The sequence below is a fragment of the Panthera tigris genome, chromosome C2 (assembly GCF_018350195.1).
Source record: "Panthera tigris isolate Pti1 chromosome C2, P.tigris_Pti1_mat1.1, whole genome shotgun sequence".
NCBI classification, from domain to species: domain Eukaryota; kingdom Metazoa; phylum Chordata; class Mammalia; order Carnivora; family Felidae; genus Panthera; species Panthera tigris.
Genome location: NC_056668.1, coordinates 127160972 through 127178390, shown reverse-complemented (window position 1 = coordinate 127178390; position 17419 = coordinate 127160972). Strand labels below are relative to the sequence as shown.

The following is a 17419-nucleotide window of genomic DNA, read 5'->3' as shown; positions in this document are numbered from 1 at the left end:
TTTTTTAAATTTACATCCAAATTAGCATATAGTGCAACACTGGTTTCAGGAGGAGATTCCTTAGTGCCCCTTACCCATTTAGCCCATCCCCCCTCCCACGACCCCTCCAGTAACCCTCAGTTTGTTCTCCATATTTATGAGTCTCTTCTGTTTTGTCCCCCTCCCTATTTTTATATGATTTTTGTTTCCCTTCCCTTATGTTCATCTGTTTTGTCTCTTAAAGTCCTCATATGAGTGAAGTCATATGATGTTTGTCTTTCTCTGACTAATTTCACTTAGCTTAATGCCTTCCAGGTCCATCCACTTAATTGCAAATGGCAAGATTTCATTCTTTTTGATTGCTGAGTAATACTCCATTGTAGATATATACCACATCGTCTTTATCCATTCATCCATTGATGGACATTTGGGCTCTTTCCATACTTTGGCTATTGTTGATAGTGCTGCTGTAAACATGGGGGTGCATGTGTCACTTCGAAACAGCACACCTGTATCCCGTGGATAAATGCCTAGTAGTGCAATTGCTGGGTTGTAGGGTAGTTCTGTTTTTAGTTTTTTGAGGAACCTCCATACTGTTTTCCAGAGTGGCTGCACCAGCTTGCATTCCTGATTACTATCACTTTTTTAAAGAACACCAAGCAATTCCAGTGTTTTCTCAGGCTAAGCCATTCCCTAAATCCATATATTTCAAGCTGTTTTCCAGAGATCTGAAATTTTTCAGTGTTAATACATGTTCCGTAGAAATATGCCCAAGCGGAATGAGAAATGCTGCATATCGTATCCCCTAGGGCCAGTATAGAATTGGGAGAACTCTTCCCTTCACTGGCCAAGATCCTTCCAGCCCTCCAGCTCTCTCCCAGTGCCTCCTCTATTGCCTCCCAAAGCACTGGGAGCTGGTGACCTTAGGCACTTACAGTTCTCGACCTTTTGTGTGCCAGGGACTCCTGTGACAGAGTGGTGAAGCCTATGGACACCTCAAAATCATGACTACGTGCATAAAATAAAATACCTAGTGTTAAAAGGAAAGCCAATTATTTTGACGTTCTGTTATCAAAACCTGAGACAAAACAGATTTGTAACACAGTATTCTGTATACTTCTTTATTAACTCATTAAATAACAAGATTGAGTGGCGGGTCTGGCTTCTACTATGCTTTCAAAGCAGTGACTCATGAAAATCATGTTTTGAGATGTCTACAACAAGTGTAATGAGATATAAAAATATCTGTGATTTCTACTGGAATAAAGCTCCAGGTACTGGTAGCTGCTGTGGTTTATGGTCTATATTCTTAATGGAATAAAAACTAAATTTCAGTTAGAGCTTACTGAGAATTAGGATGTCAATTTTTCCCATCCAAGTTCATGGACTCCTAAATTCCATCCTTTTTTTTAAAAAAATTTTTTTTAACGTTTATTTATTTTTGAGACAGAGAGAGACACAGCATGAACGGGGGAGGGGCAGAGAGAGAGGGAAACACAGAATCGGAAGCAGGCTCCAGGCTCTGAGCCATCAGCCCAGAGCCCGACGCGGGGCTCGAACTCACGGACCGCGTGATCGTGACCTGAGCCGAAGTCGGACGCTTAACCGACTGAGCCACCCAGGCGCCCATGAGTTCCATCCTTAAGCACCTTGGTAGGGGGTCTGTGAACTCCAGGTTAAGAATGGAGAGGCTTAGGGGCACCAGGTGTCTCAGTCGGTTAAGCGTCTGACTTCGGATCAGGTCATGACCTCATAGTTTGTGGGTTCAGGCCCCACGTCGGGCTCTGTGCTTACAGCTCAGAGCCTGGAGCCTGCTTCGGATTCTGTGTTTCCCTTTCTCTCTGCCCCTCCCCAGCTCATGCTCTGTCTCTCTCTCAAAAAATAAACAAACATTAAAAAAAAAAAGAGAGAGAGAATATAGAGGCTTAGAACTTTATAAGGTTTACCTCACACCTGGTCAGTCTTGTTCTCTGTGAACACACACTTGGGTAGAGGGGGTACTATTTGTACTTAGTATCCCTGACTTACACAAGGAAACTTTTTTTTTTTTTTTTAATTCATGGCATACCTTTAGGCATCTTGGAGAACAAGTGTTGTTCATTGGCAGGCCAGAGCATCACACCTGGATTATTGGGGTGCCTGGAGTCTTGGGAGCCCTCAGCATTTGGGGCAGCCAGGTCAAGTCTGGGATGGGCAGAGCTCCTGGCCTGGGGCTCCTCAGAGGAGAGCTAGGTTTGGCCATACAGCCGATAGTCCGTAGAGGTGACAAGCCCAATGAGTGATGTGTGGAATCTTGGGCTTGCTGGATGTGACCAGGGAGAAGCTGGACCACTTGAACATCTTTGACAGAGCCGCAGAGGGTGCCACTGTCTTCTGTAGACAAGGTGCTAAAGGCAATTTTAGGCTAAAGGCAAAAGGGAATTTTGCATCCCAAGTGGAGCCACCTGGGGACTGCGGGGCAAGAGACAGGTGAGGGGTGGTTGACGTAGGGGGGCCTGGTGGTGTTCTCGTGGGTGCAACCCTGCAAGCAGTCTCAAATCTCTGTCTTCACAGAACAATCCAATAGTCTGAATCTTTCTGGAATCTCAAGACCTGTATCTTGGACTCTTGCCCTAACAAGACTCTTGTCTGCCTGCAAACAAGGCAATTATTTTCCAGCAATGGTCTGATAGTTGTAGCTGTCTACCGGTGTACCCTGTCACTTCTTATCACAAGCTAAGCTACAGGTTGACGGCTCCAACGAGAAACAGAAGTTGTCCAAATTAGCATTTCACGTTGTTAACACTGGATCTAAAAGTGTTTGATTGGATTCAAGTCTATCCATAATATTACTAGAAACTTCAACGTTAAATTTGTCAAGAAAGGAATTACACTTAGAGTCTTGAAATACAATCTGTATTGTTGTAATCTTCAAATTGTTGTTGTAAAGAGCATTATCACTACTTGGCAAAGTTCCTTGTCAAGGTCTGTATGAAGAATTTAAAGACATTGTTAATTCAAAATGCCTTGATCAGGAATTGTGCATAATGGTTTCAAGCGTAAGTCCTTATATAGAAAGTTAAAGTCACAAAAGAAAGCTCAGGGTTTTCATTAAAAATTTTTTAAAAAGACCATATTAAGTCATACTAGATCATATAAATCATATAAATTCAATGTCTTCTAATATTTGCATTTTATCTTTATCATCATAATTACATATTTCAGAGAAAATCGATGAATTTTGTCCCACATAGACACCTTTAAATCCTCTCTTGTTTACCCCAGAGGGTTGTACAAATATTACTGTCTATGCTTTTTATGTGAAGTCTTCTTCAAAATGTTCAGTCATGAGATGAGAGGGCCTCATGGCGGAGCCTGCCATGAGTTCTGGCACGTCATGGGCCTGCCCCTCCTCCTCTTCCTTTATATGCCTCAGCTAAAATATTTCTGCAGTTAAAATCTATTTTGATTAATGGTTAAATATACGTGAGCTACTCAGATGACAGCTCATCCATTTATTAGTTCATTCGTCAAACATTTAATCAAGCAAACCCCTCAACTAGGAGCCTGAGCACCTGCTACTCCCTGCAGGTGCCAGCGCAGGTGACACAGACCCCAACTCCCTTCACACTCGCAGAACCTGACAGGTGTGCCTGGCGGCCTAGTAACACACCTGCACCCTGAGCACTTTGTATCTTAAAAAGTGCTTAAAGATAGCCCCAGTGCCCAGGGCGATGGGGCCCAGAGAATGGAGTCTCAGAGCAGGGAGGAGCACCTCAAAGCCAGCTCACCACTTAGCAGCTGTACGCCCTTGGGCATTTTCCTCATATGCAGAGAGTGGACTCTGATCCTTACTCAGCAAGGCTGTCAGGAGACCAGGTGAGAGGCTGAGTAGGGAAGAGGATGGAAAAGCTGTAGATGGAGCCTTGTAGGTAACACCAAAGAGGGCAGCTGTAGGAAAGCATCCACTCAGGCATCTGACCCTGGCCTCAGGGTGTGGGAGTCAGAGGGGCAGGTGTGATGCAACCCAGACAGCCAGCTCATCCAAAGGAGGGGTGGGGGCTGCATTGCAATGCAGATGCTCACAGGCTTCTGGAGAAATGCTGGCCAGATTTCGGTGTGATTTTCCTGATTTTTAAATGTTGGCACTGATTAACTTTTTTTTTTTTTTTTTAAATACTGCATGTTGAGCAGTAGTTTTCAACCTCTGCCCACACCAGTATTGGGGTGATAAGGATGACCTGGTACCAGGCTCCATTATCCCTGGCAAGGCCCCTCAGGGGGTAGCAAGGCAGCAGGAGGAAGGGTCATCTTTCTTGCCTGCAGGGCTCCCGGGGAAACTGATGCCACAGAAGGTGGCTGCCCGCCATGTGTTCCATCCTCAGTGGAGAATGGGGCTCATCTTGCAATAGAGTGGACTTCTTTAAGAGTTAAACCAGGAGCACCTGGGTGGCTCAGTCAGTTAAGCATCCGACTTCGGCTCAGGTCATGATCTCATGGCTTGGCTTGTGAGCTTGAGCCCCATGTCGGGCTCTGTGCTGACAGCCTGGAGCCTGGAGGCTGCTTCAGATCCTGTCTGCCTCTCTCTCTGCTCCTCCTCCAGTTGCATTCTGTCGGTCTCTCTCTCAAATATAAATAAACTTTTAAAACCATAAAAAAAAGAGCTAAAACCATAAAACTTGTAGAAGAAAACAAAATCTTTGAGACCCCGGTTTAGGCAAAGATTATTATTTTTTTTAATGGTGGCACGGATGATTTCTTTGCCCCTGAATTTAATGAATGCCAACATTTCAACATACATTCTTCAAAATTACATAGAATAAAAGACTACTGAAAATGTCTTAGTTTTGGTCTAATTCCATGCCTTTCTTCTGTCTCCAAGAAGCAAGTGCTGTCCTAGTGATGGTGTTAACATCTCACAACTATATTTTTGTATTTGTTATAGCTATATTTTTGCTCACCCACAAAGAATGCACAGCATGACTTCATGTAGTATAATCTGTATGTCCATATGCTAGAAACAATTAGAAAATGTACTTTAAAATTTATGCCATTTACCGCATCATGAAAATACACCTGTAAATACCTAAAAATATATCTAACAAAAGACATTACTGAACACAAAATCTACTAAACATTACTACTGAGAGAAAGGAAGAATTTCCTACCTCAGCCTCAAAATTGGAAGATGGAAAAGATGGGCAGGGCTAGAATGGCAGGAGGTGTCCAAACACAGTGTCTAATGCAAATCAGTACTTGACCTTTACATATTATGACCCTGTAAATACCCACATATAATATATACCATGATTAATATGACTTTTTTGTACAATATTTCTTCATGAAATTAGTATTTGCTTTGTTTTCATCATAGCTTTCACCAAATAGTCCTGCAAACTCCTCAATGTCACTGTAAAATAGCCCCAGTACCTCGGGTAACTAATTTAGTGGTCCCATTTTATTTTTTCCTGTGATATGCCTCCTGGACTGGTCTGCCCTCTTCCTTTCTAGACCGTGTCCATCCTCATTGTCATGCAGCTGTTCCCCAGATTTGTCCATTACCATCCTCCTGAGTACCCCCCTTGTCTTCCCTTTCTGTAGGAGCTTCCTGGTCCCAGTGCACATTGTTCTTGGCTTACAGGAGGAAGTGGTAATGCCTTATATGTCGTAATCTTGAACATCACACACTGTTATTTCTGTCACATTCTAATTGTTAGAAGAGAGTCACTAAGTGTAGCTCCCACTTAAGGGGATGCAGATTAGGCTCTACCTTAGGAAGGGAGGAGTACCAACGAATCTGTAAAAGTATTTTAAAACCACCACAGGGGCACCTGGGTGGCTAAGTCAGTTGAGCATCTGACTCTTGATTTCAGCTCAGGTCATGATCTCAGGGGCATGAGACTGAGCCCCACATTAGGCTCCACACTGGGCATGGAGCCTGCTTAAGATTCTCTCCTCTGCTCCTCGAATGTACCTCACTCTCTCAAAAAATAATATAAAATAAAATAGTAAAAAAATAAAGTAAAACCACCATAGATGCCATTTGCAAACTCTGTGTGTGAGTTGCGTGTGTGTGTGCATGCATGTGTGTGTATATGTGTGTGTATGTGCATATGAATACCTGCATGTGAGAGTGTGTGTGTGTGTGTGTGTGTGTGTGTGCACGCATGGGGAGGGATCCTAGAGGAATCCCTAGAGGTCTAATAGGGTCCTGGTCCTGTCACTGGAGACCTTGGATTGGTTAGTTTTCTCAAAGAAGAAATGTTTGGAGGGTATAAGGCAGGCAGCCAGGGGCATTATGTGGGATAAGGGCTTGGGGTGGTCTCACCATACAGTATGCAAATCGTATATATTTTCTAACCATTACTTTTCTTCATGTGGTTTCAGATGCACTGGCAGGCTCTCTTGAGTGGGAGATTTTCCTTTTCTTTACCTGTCTTTGGACTCTCCTTCCTTGTCTAGGTAGATTACAGCTGTTCCAGCCAACTCCCAGAAACCCTGGATGAGCTGGGTTTTGTACCGGTGGCTCAGGATGCCTGTCATCTAGTGATCTTGGAAAATTCTAGGTATGTTCATGGACCAGGGGGTGGATTGGCTCAACTGCTTGAATTTAAGGCAGTTACCTAGAGGGAAGGTCTTTTAACAGAGCTGTTTAGGAAGGGAATAGCTGTTTCATGGACAGATGAGCTCCTGGTCTCTGGAAGATTCTAGGAGAGGTAGGTGGCCAAGTGGTGGAGACAGGATTTCTGCTCTTAGAGGCTAGAATCAGTGATGACTAGGATTTCAGGAGGAGCCTGGGACGTTTGGATTCAACACTGCACTGGGAACAACACATGGCCCTTTAATATCATCCTCATAATGCTGAGGACACCCATGGTGTGGCAGTGATGACAGCTGACACTCACCAGGCAGGAACTATGTGTCAGGGGCTCTTCTGTTCACTGTATTCATGTTACCTCATTCAGTCCCCATAAGAAACTTGCATGCTGAGCGCTTTGATTATCCCTAGTTCACCGCTGAGGAAACCAAGACAGGGAGGATCAGTAACTTGCCGAAAGCAGAGGGAAGTGGCCGAGCTAAGACGGGACCCAGGGGGTTGCGTTCCTGTTATGCCAGCCTGACGTTGGCAGACAGGGTCTGAGCTACAGGCCTTCCCTGGCCTTGGGCCGGCCAGAGCTCAGTGAGAAGGGCTGTTCAGCTAGCTGCAGAGCTTCCCCAAGTTGAACCAATATTTACAGAAAGAAACCATGGCTTCAATCATACATTAATGGCTCCTGATGGCGCAAGACAGCTTTCAGTCAAACGGGACCAGCAGCTAAGAGGACATCTTTCCAGAAAGAGGCCCATTCTCTTCTTTTTAAAATGGACTTTTAACACTCTTGCTGAGCTTTAAAAATTTCAAGTGAAGCTTTTACTGACAGAGTGTATTTCCTCCCGCAATCAGGTTAACGTGTTCTCTTCACTGTGTTTCTCCTGGGAGGTGGGGAAGGAGATCCGCTGCTGAAGAAATGGAGGCCAGAGGGTTCATGGTGCCCACGTTTGCCCAAGTCCCAAGGGCGGAACCATCACAAAGGATATGGGCAGGGGAGGGGACAGCCTCTAAATGCCTCAGGCGTCTTGGCTACACCTAATTTTGTAGTATAATAAATGTTAACTTTCCCATCCCCTTGGTTTCACGTACATACACATACAGCAGCCAGTGTTCAGGGAGCAATTTGTAATCCTGCAGTTGTTTCGATTTAAATAAACATCCCCCCGTTTTCCCCTGTCACCATTCTTTGTCCATGTGGGAGCTGCCGGGGCCCTTACATCTGTACTTCATTAATCATGTGGCCCAATTGTTCTTGGCTGTTCAGGGCTGTGGCTGCTCCTGTGCCCTCATGCCCCAAGCATCTCCACAGTCCTGTCTGCCACCCGGGGCAGGGCGCCACGGCCTCCGTCCCTGCACAGCCGGGGTGCAGTGATGTCTGATTCCTTGTGTCAGAGAGGCAGTCAGCCATCCCTCCTGATGGAAACAAAGCAATCTCAGCGCAAGCTGAGGGCCATGTGTTCCTTGAGAAGAAGGGTACTCCTCTGATCGATCTGGTGCCCTGATGGCTTCCTGGTGGCAAACAGTGCGAGTGCTCCCGGCTGGTGGCAGTTTCTGTCTTCCTGTAAACATACATTTCCCACAAGGCAGAGAAACTTGCTGCTGGGCATGTATTTTGTACTCAGTTGAGAAAAAGAGGGAAATGACTGCTCTGGATGTTGTAACTCAACAGCCTTTTTGGTCAACAGCCCTGGAAATAAATCCAGTGATCTAGGAATTCTCTTTTGAAATGACAAATTGATGTTTACTTCAGAAACTTACTGATCATTTATTCCAAATGCAGGTGTCATTTAATCATGACATGAGATGAAACAGCAGGAACGTCCAGCCTGGGCTTCTTCTTCCTGGGGTGGTGTATACCTGCGTGCACTTGTGAGCTCCAAGTGGGTATGTTGGGTGGCATCTCCCTGGAGCCCAGAGGCATTGGGAGGCCTCCAGACCATCCTTGGACCTACGGTTGGGCAGCTGACTGGTTGTTAGTGGGCTAGTTTGCTCTGTTGGGATTGGTGTGGGGAGGGCTGCAGATGCCTTGAGCTATATTTATGTGCTACTAAACAGAAGCACTGAGCTTAGGCTATAGAATCTCCTTTAAATAGGGTCCTGGAAGGGGAAATCTGGGCCAGGATCCACAATTAGGGAGAGGAAAGGCAATTCCATGAAGCTATTCATGGACAAAGAGTCCTGACCACCCCCTGCCACCCACATTCACACACAGGGTGACCATTTTTCTCTTGTCAAGCTGATGCCCTTTGTTTGAGTCCTGTTCTGTGGAATATGCATGTGTTCTCTTTAGAGCCTCAGAAGTAAGTGTGGGCTGCTGGTCTTGGTAAAAAGTTCACCCACTTCTTTAAAGACCACCATGAACTACCTCCCCCACCATCCCCAGGGTGGTCATTCCAGTATCTCCCCTGCCTCAGGTTCCCAGCCCTTCCTGGGGTGTGGCCCCCCCTGAGAGCATCTTAGATTCTCCTCAAGTTCAGGCTGTGGTGTCCAGAGCTGGGCAAAAGGCATGGGGCCAGTCTTGGTGAATTGGAAACATTTCAACAAATGTCAGTGAATTGGTTACTGGACTGCTGAGTTACGTTACTTTGCTGGTCCTGTCTTCATCTTTCCTCTCTGTTTTCCCAGTGAAACACTTGCCCAGCATTTATCAAACCACTATTTTGTGCCATGGAGAAAAACCAAAGTATCTGTGTTCAAACAATTCATGACTAAGTGTGTGGAACCTCCAACAACCCCCACAATCACATAAATCATGTAGAAAGTACCTGGTTAACAGATGAGCTGACAAAGTGCTAAGTGGAACAGGGAAGGTGGGCAGATAATTCCACATGAGATTGGTTAGTGGGAAGGCTAAGGAAGGGCTGACAAAAGATCTGGGGTTGGTTTGGATCTCTGAAGACCAGGCAGGGCTTCTCCAGAGAGAGGGGGAGGGAGGGGATTTCCAGTGAGAAAGAACAGCATGTGTAAAAAGTATGGGGGGGGGGGGCGGGCGTGCAGTGCCTGGGTGGCTCAGTCGGTTGAGCATCTGACTCTTGATTTCGGCTCAGGTCATGATCCCAGAGTTGTGGGATCAAGCCTGCCCACTGAGCCTGGAGCCTGCTTAAGATTCTCTCTCTCTCTCTCTCTCTCTCTCTCTCTCTCCCTCCCTCTGCCCCTCTCCCCCATTTGTGCCCTCTCTCTCTCTTAAAAAACAAAACAAAACATGGTGATATGAGGGTCCATGGCCTGCCTGGTGTTGTGTAGTTAATTTTTGCAAGAAGCATCTCATGGAATCTCTAGCTAAAGTAGAGAAAACATTGTGAAGCCAGAGTGCATGCTATAGATTGAATGTTTGTACCCCTCCCCCAAATTCATGGTTGAGACCAAATCCCCAAGATGATAGTGTTTCAAGATGAGGCCTTTGGAAGGTGATTGGGTCATAAGGGTGGAACCCTCATGAATGGTATTAGTGTCCTTATAAAGAGACTCCAGAGAGCTCCCTTGCCCCTTCCACCATGTGAGGACACGAGGAGAAGAGAACCATCAGGAAGTGTGTTCTCACCAAACACCAAATCTGTGAATGAGTTGATCTCAGATTTCCTCCAGAACTGTAAGCAATGAATTTGGATTGTGTGTGTTTTTTTTTTTTTAAGAGAGACAGAGAGAGAGAGAGAGAGCAGGAGAGGGGCAGAGAGAGGAGGGGACATAGGATCCAAAGTGGGCTCTGCACTGTCAGCAGCTAGCCTGATGTGAGGCTCAAATTCATGAACTGCGAGATCATGACCTGAGCCAAAGTCAGATGCTCAACCAGTTGAACCACCCAGGTGCCCATAAGCAATGAATTTCTGTTGTTGATTAGCCACCCAATCTGTGGTATCCATTATAGGAGCCAGAACAGACTAAGACAATGGGGAACTGAATCTTATCCCTTAGACAATGGGGAGTCGTCAGCAGGTTTTAAGTAAGAGTATAATATGAGCAGATCCTTCTGGCTTTAGTGTTGAGGTTGTCCTGGTTGACAGGATCCAGGAGGCCAAGGAGGAGAGGGAAGGAAGAAGCTGCCTTCTATCAAATTGGTCCACAGCACCTTGAAGGTGGCTCTTGGGGAATGCATTCCTCCTGGGCAGAGACAGCCAGACATGGAGCCCGCCCCTTTGACAAACCCTTTGGTGGCATTTCACCAATGATCGCTGGATCCCAGATGGCTTTGGAATCTTCTGCCCCCCTCCTAGAACCTCCACCCGTTCTTATCTGAATCCTCCGTGGCAGACACAGAGGGGTGCTGCTCAGATTTCCCTTCAAGAGAGAACTTGCTGATTATCTGCAAGGCGTGTATTGTATCAGATAGTTTAGAGCTTCCAGTTGGCAGCATCTTCAGTGTTGGCCTTAGCTTTTAGACATTGTTGGATTCAAGTTGCTGATTTGGGGCGAAGATTTTTTATATCTGTGTTGATGAGAGATATTAATGTGTTGTTTTCTTATAACGTCTTTGGTTTTGGTCTTATGATAATGCTGGCCTCAGATGAGTTAGGAAGTAAGCCCTCTGCTTCTATCTTCTGAAAGAGATTGTAATAAATTGGTATACACTCTTTCTTAAATGTTTGGTAGAATTCGCCAGTGCACCTATATCTGGCCATGGAGCTTTCTTTGTAGAGGGTTATTGATTATTGACTCAATTTCTTTAATAGATTATAGGCCTATTCAAATCACTTATTTCTTCTTGTGAATTTTGGAAGATTGTGTCTTGCAAGGAACTGGACCATTTGCTAGCCTAAGCTATCAAATTTGTGGGCCTAGAGTTATTCATGGTATTCCTTTATTATACTTTTAATGTGCATGGGATCTGTAGTGATACTCCCTCTTCCACTTCTGATATTGGTAATTGTATCCTTTTTTCTTAGCTAGCCTGGCTAGATGATTATAGATATTATTGATCTTTGCAAAGAACCAAGCTTTTGACTTTGCTGATTTTCTCTGTTGATTTCTTGTTTTCCATTTATTGATTTTCGTTCTTTTAAAATTATTTCCTTTCTTCTGCTTCTGTTGCTCTTGTTTTTCTAGTTTCCTAATGTGGAAGCTAATGTAAATTGATTTTAAGAGTTTTTTTCTTTTCTAATATGTGCCTTCAATGCTCTAAATTTCCTACTAAAAAGAGCTTTTGCCGCATTTCTCAAATTTTGAAAAGTTTTGTTTTCATTGCCATGTAGTTCAAAATATTTTAAAATTTCCCTGGAGATTTCTTCTTTGACCCATTAGCTATTTAGAAGTGTGTTGTTTAATCTGAAAAAAAATTGAAGTTTTCCAGTTATCTTTCTGTTAATGATGTCCAGTTTAATTCCACTGTGGTCTGAGAGCAGACAGCACATGATTTCTGTTCTTTTAATTTGGTTGAGGTGTGCTTTATGGCCCAGAATGTGGTCTCTCTTGGTGAATATTCCATGTGAGCTTGGAAATAAGGTGTAATATGCTGTTGTTGGGTGAAGTAGTCTATCGGTGTCAATTATATCCAGTAGTTTGTGGGTGGTGTTGAGTTCTACTATGTCTTTACTGATTTTCTGCCTGTGGATGGGGTCCATTCTCTCACTCCAGATACAGGAGGGGATTTTTCTCTGATATGCCTGGTGGGACCCAGTGGAGATCTGGGAGATAAAACTCAAAAAAATATGGGGGCCCTGATGATTGGGTCCCTGGAGAGTTTTCAACTCTCAAAGTTGTCCACATGGAGCCCCAGCAATTTGTCAATTACAATTCAGGTTGTCCCACCCAGACCATGCTTCCCATGGAGGTTTCTGCTCTGGTGGGTTCTGTTTCTCTGTACCACCTGTCAGTCTCTCCAGTTTACCTTGTGACATGACCTCACTTGTCCTACAGACATAAGAAGGGCCGTTGATTTTTCAGTTTGTCAGCTTTTTACCTGTTAGGAGGGAGTGATGGCTTCGAAGCTTCTTACATGCTGGATCAGAAATCATATGTCTGCCTTCGCTTTTGAACTGAGGCCGAGCTCTTTCTGAGCAGCCCCCAGCCAGTGACTGAGCAGACTAAGGTCTGGCCTGGCCATTTCTGCACAACAAGGGACTCTTCTGTTGTGTTGTCTGAGACTTGGACCACTGCCTGAAGTTCTCCCTGCCTGATCCTGCTTCCTCCATTTTTATCTTTTGCAGGTATTACCCTCTGATACCCTGTGTGCATTCCTAACTCTGTCTCAGAAACTGCTTGCCAGGGAATCCAAGTGGTAAATTTGAACATACGTTCGATACTGTTGGTTCCAGGAGGAGAACAAGGAAATCTATGAGCCACAGGATATGGATAATCTGATTTACAAAGTGTAGCTTGCTAACCTTCGGGCTAGGCTCCACCACTTACGGTCACACATCCCCATTTGACTGTGGTGCTATGAGCCATCCTCCACAGTACTGCCCAGGAGTGAAGACCTCAGCACCTGGCCTCTTCAGAGTCCAGAAAAAGGAGGAGTTTCTGCCCCTCTGTTAAAACCAGTTTTTGTTTGAAGACCTACCTTTTCTACCTGCACCTGACACAAATTATGCTTTCTCCTGAGATGGTGAAGTTCTTCTGGGAGGCTTTCAAGGAAACCTTGGCTTAATACACCAATAGTCCTGGTGTTCTTACAAGAGGAAACATGGGGAGTCATGGATCAGGTGGTGGTGGGGGGCCTCGGGTCATCATGGAAAGCAATCACCACAGCATGGCTGAGAGATGGCAAAGGCCTGAATTAGGGCAAAGCTGTGGGAGTGCAGTGGATGTGGGGGTGGGAGAGTGGGTCACAATGGACGAGATTTCATCATTGAGGGGAATGAAGGAGTCACTAGTGACCATCATAAGTCTGACTTAGGTACCTGGGGGATGGGGATGTATTTACTGTGTTGGGGACCCAGGAGGAGTTGGAGGTAATTTGGGGGAGAAAAGTGACTTCAATATCTTTTGACTTGGGGATGCCTGCGGGACATCCAAGGGAGAGCATCCCAATTGCTCCCTGACTTTTAGTTTTCTTTCGTTCTGCTTGCAAAATCAGAGAGAAGCAGCATCCTGTCAGGCGCTGTTGCTTTCCCTTTGGTCCCGCTGCTGGGTTTTCTCCAGCCCCATGCCCTCAGGCAAGAGAGGAGCTGGCAGCGCAGTCTGCTGGGGGCTGCAGGGCAGGCTCTTAACACAGCAGGGCCCTTCAGATGTTCCGAAACTGACAATCTCAGGTCTACCACCTGCCAGCATTTGTTCACAGAGACACAGCATCACAAACTCTCCGGACTGGAAGGGACGTTAGAGGTCATCCGTTCCAGCCTCGGGGTTGGCATTTCCAGACTGTTCTAATAATTTAAGAGTTCCTCCTCCTATTAATGTGGGAGACTTTCTTCTAACTTCCCCTTCATATGCTATTAAAGACATGGCCCTACCCGTCCGTGGGCCTTCTTCCTTGGGAGAAGTGTGCTGGGGCTCATGTTTGTGGATCTAGCAGGGAGGGACACGACGAGGCCAGGTTTGGGAACACAAGTTCTTTTTGTCCTTCACACTACAGCTACGAGGATGGTCTCCATGGTTACGGCAGCTTTTCAGAGGTCTACATTTTCATTTTCTCTATTTCCCTAAATGTCTAATTTATGAATAGTCTGTTTAGGTAACCTACTGGAAGTTTCTGTATGGATATGAAAATCAAGAAATATATATAGTGAAAACAACAAAACAAGCAGGCTGGTAGGCATTTTGGGTACTTTTTTTTCTTCTCCTGATAACAGAAATTAGGATTGACTTTAAAATTTTCAAGTTAAACAAGATTCAGTGAAAGAAACACTGCCTTCATGTTCTTCAAAGGCATGTGAGCCAGGGAGGGGCTGGAGCTAACCCAATTATGTTTTCTTTAACGTGAAATAGCTATTTGCCTGACATTGCATTTGCACCTCACCGATGGGACATTGATTTCCACCCCACCCCTCCGCCCCCGCCCCCGCCCGGGCTCCCTTTGAACATGAAAGTGTTTTTTCCTATTTACCCCCTTGTGAGAGCAGTGATAAGAACAGATCGATAATTACATTGTTGGATAAAAATGAATATAAATTTTATTGAAAAACAACACCAGCAACAATGTGGGGAAAGCATACGCAACAGCCACTGGCCCCCACAACTCAACACACACGTTATGAAAAGTAATCACCTCTTAAGATTTCCAGCTACTTATTCCAAATGAAAAGAAATGATAGACCCCAGATAAACTGATGTGGGACACAGACGCACACCCCCTTTGAACACACTGCTAACAGCAAAGGATGCAGCAGCCTCGCTCACCTTGTGTTTGCTGCGGGCCACTTAGTGTATTTCAAGGATTCACTGGTTTAGAGAGAATTTAGTCCTTCCAGTTAGCATGGCATCTAAAACCCAGACCACTGGGAAACCTTTTCAAGTCCTTTGAGAAGAGGATTTCACAAACTTTCTTGGCAACTTGTCTCTCTTGCTTAAAAACAGGAAGTAGTTCTTTATGTCTAGCCTAAATCCTTCATGCTTCAGTTAATCTATTTATTTCCTTTTAGTCTCAGCAGGCTGTGAGGAGTTTGTCTTGGTGGGACAGTGTAGCATATGGGGAACTCACAATGATCATAATCAGATTGAAACGGGAGTCCAGCTGTGCTGCTGGCGTTTCCGAAACCAGCGAAAAGAAGGTAATTGCAGTTGTGGTTGTAGCCCATTTGCCTCCCACTGCCCGACCCTCCCCAGCCTTCTGGACCCTTCTGCCTGTGGCCTGAGGTCTGCCACCCTAGGACGTGCCAGCCAAAGCTCTGAGATTGATCAGTTTCAATCCTTCACTGGCAAAGTAATGAGTGCGGTGAAAGCTGTCCCTTCTAGTCCCATATCCATGGGTTTGCATTTCACGTTGTGATTTCCGGGCAAACCACTCCCCAATATTATATTCCGAGTCTTATCACCCTGCCAGGCAGTCCCCAAGCTCACCTCACAGCTTGTACGTAGCAAAGATGTGCTCCGTGTGCACACAAGGAAGCGGCGAGATTCCACAAGAAAGCACCCAGTGGATTTAACACAAACATCTCAGCAGCATATTTCAGATTCTGTGTAAAAACCCTGGTGATAGACTCAGCCTCACAGTTTTCCTCACCGGCAGCTCCACACATTGGGCACCAGGGAGCGCCCGTGTCATTCCACCAGGCGCTGGGACCCCACCGCCAGGAGACAAAGATGGGGATTTGAATAAAAGATTTCAAAATGCAACCCCGAATTCTACCCTGAGCAGCATGTGTATAAAAATTCATGAAGATTGGATTTCATTTCATGTATTTTTACTTCAGTGGAAAGAAATACAGGTGATTTTTTACTGTGCCTACAGCTGTCTTTACAAAGGTGGGGGGGCACGTGGTTGCTCTGCAGACACTTTGAGAGGCTGGGCCTTGTCTTGGTTCCTGGGGCAGCTCCTGTTTTGCTGGGTGGCATTCTCTGCATGCTCCAGAAGGTATTAATTATATTATTTTAAAAAAGATACATGCCGTTCTCATCAGGACTAGCCATGGCTCTGGGTCCAGTGAGTGACGTGAATCACAGAAGGCACTTACTATTTTGACAAAACACAGCACATTTCTTTCAGCCCATAAAATCAAAGGTGTGAAAAGAGGCTGTTTTCAGGGTGTAAAAACTCCCCTTGTTTTCCTGTCTTAGTGCATAGCAGTTCCACCTCTGGGGCCTTTGTGCATTTTCCAGGCATGAGTGATGCAGTGCCAAATGCCTGGGTGGCGGAGCCTGCCAGAGGACTGGACATAGGCCAGGGCAGAGCTCAGACCCTCGTGGTGTACTCCCTTCATTTCCAGGACCCCCAGCCTGGTAGGGGACGGGCTTCCCTGTAACGTGGCCGTGGGCCAGGTCCAAGCTGGGTGGCAGCGGGGATCTTCAGGGAGATGATGGCCTGAAGTGTTGGGATGGAGCTTTAGACAGGCCTGTGCAGGGGAGGCTGCTGCTGCTCACCCTGAGCTCTGAGATGGCAGGGGCAGGGGCCCCTTGGTCCTGCCCGTAACCCCAGCATCTAGCACAGTGCCTGGTGCATATTAAGCGCCCCGTGAACATTTGCTGAAGACACAAATGTGCGGATGAAGGCACAAGCATCGGGCTGGCCCTGGCTGTGGCTGAGCCTGAGGGCATTTAGAATGGTGGGGGGTGGGGGCAGTGCTGGCCAGTGCCAGCTCTCAGGGTGGGGGTGCTGGGTTAGGCAGGGGCCACAGAGCTGAGAGGCCAGGAGGCAGGGAGCACCTGCAGGGCCTCCAGGAGCCAGGATGGTGTTGTAGTGACCACGCAAGGCCTCTCCATCCCTCCCTCTCGCGCTGCCCTTGCAGGAGCCAGCCTCTTGGTTGTTGCCATGGCAACACCGGCCTGAGGTGCTGCTGAGGGCTGGTGGGCAGCTGAGGCTCCCAGGGCTGAGCAAGTGTGGAAGGCAGGACCCCAGGGTCTCTCGTGTCAGAGAAAGGAAGGGAGCTGGAATATGGACGAGCACAGAAACTGCTCTCAGAGCAGGTGGAGGTCCCCCCCACCCAACCCCAGCCGGGCTTTGCTGGTAGGGACCACTGGGGGCCGGCATAATCCTATTTTTACATGAGTCTGCTTGGCACTACGGTATTTGCACTACTTCCTGCCTGGCCTCCCTGCCCAGGTCTTTGTTTAGGGTTACCAACAAGGCCCCCTCAAGGCTCTAGCAGCCTCTTGTGGCTTCTTATGAAAGCTGCAGGCCAGGGCCTGCGGTCAGGCTCTGAGAGGGCCTGGAGGGCCACCAACTAACTAGACTGAACTGACCCTCAGATTCCTCTGGGAGCACAGAGTAGGAGGTCTCTCACCCTTAGACTCAGGTGGCAGGGCTAATGTGGCATCTTTCACCCCTGGGCCCTCTACCCC

The 17419-nt window shown here is 46.4% G+C and overlaps 1 long non-coding RNA gene across 1 annotated transcript; it reads right to left on the bottom strand.

Moving 5' to 3' along the window:
- Window positions 1–4710: 4710 nt before the first annotated feature.
- On the bottom strand, window positions 4711–13269 carry LOC122242072. Its single transcript, XR_006222244.1, has 3 exons — window positions 13044–13269; window positions 6864–6974; window positions 4711–4972 (listed from the first exon to the last, which is right to left on the bottom strand). It is a non-coding gene; the product is annotated as an uncharacterized LOC122242072 (long non-coding RNA).
- Between the last annotated feature and the right edge of the window lie 4150 nt (window positions 13270–17419).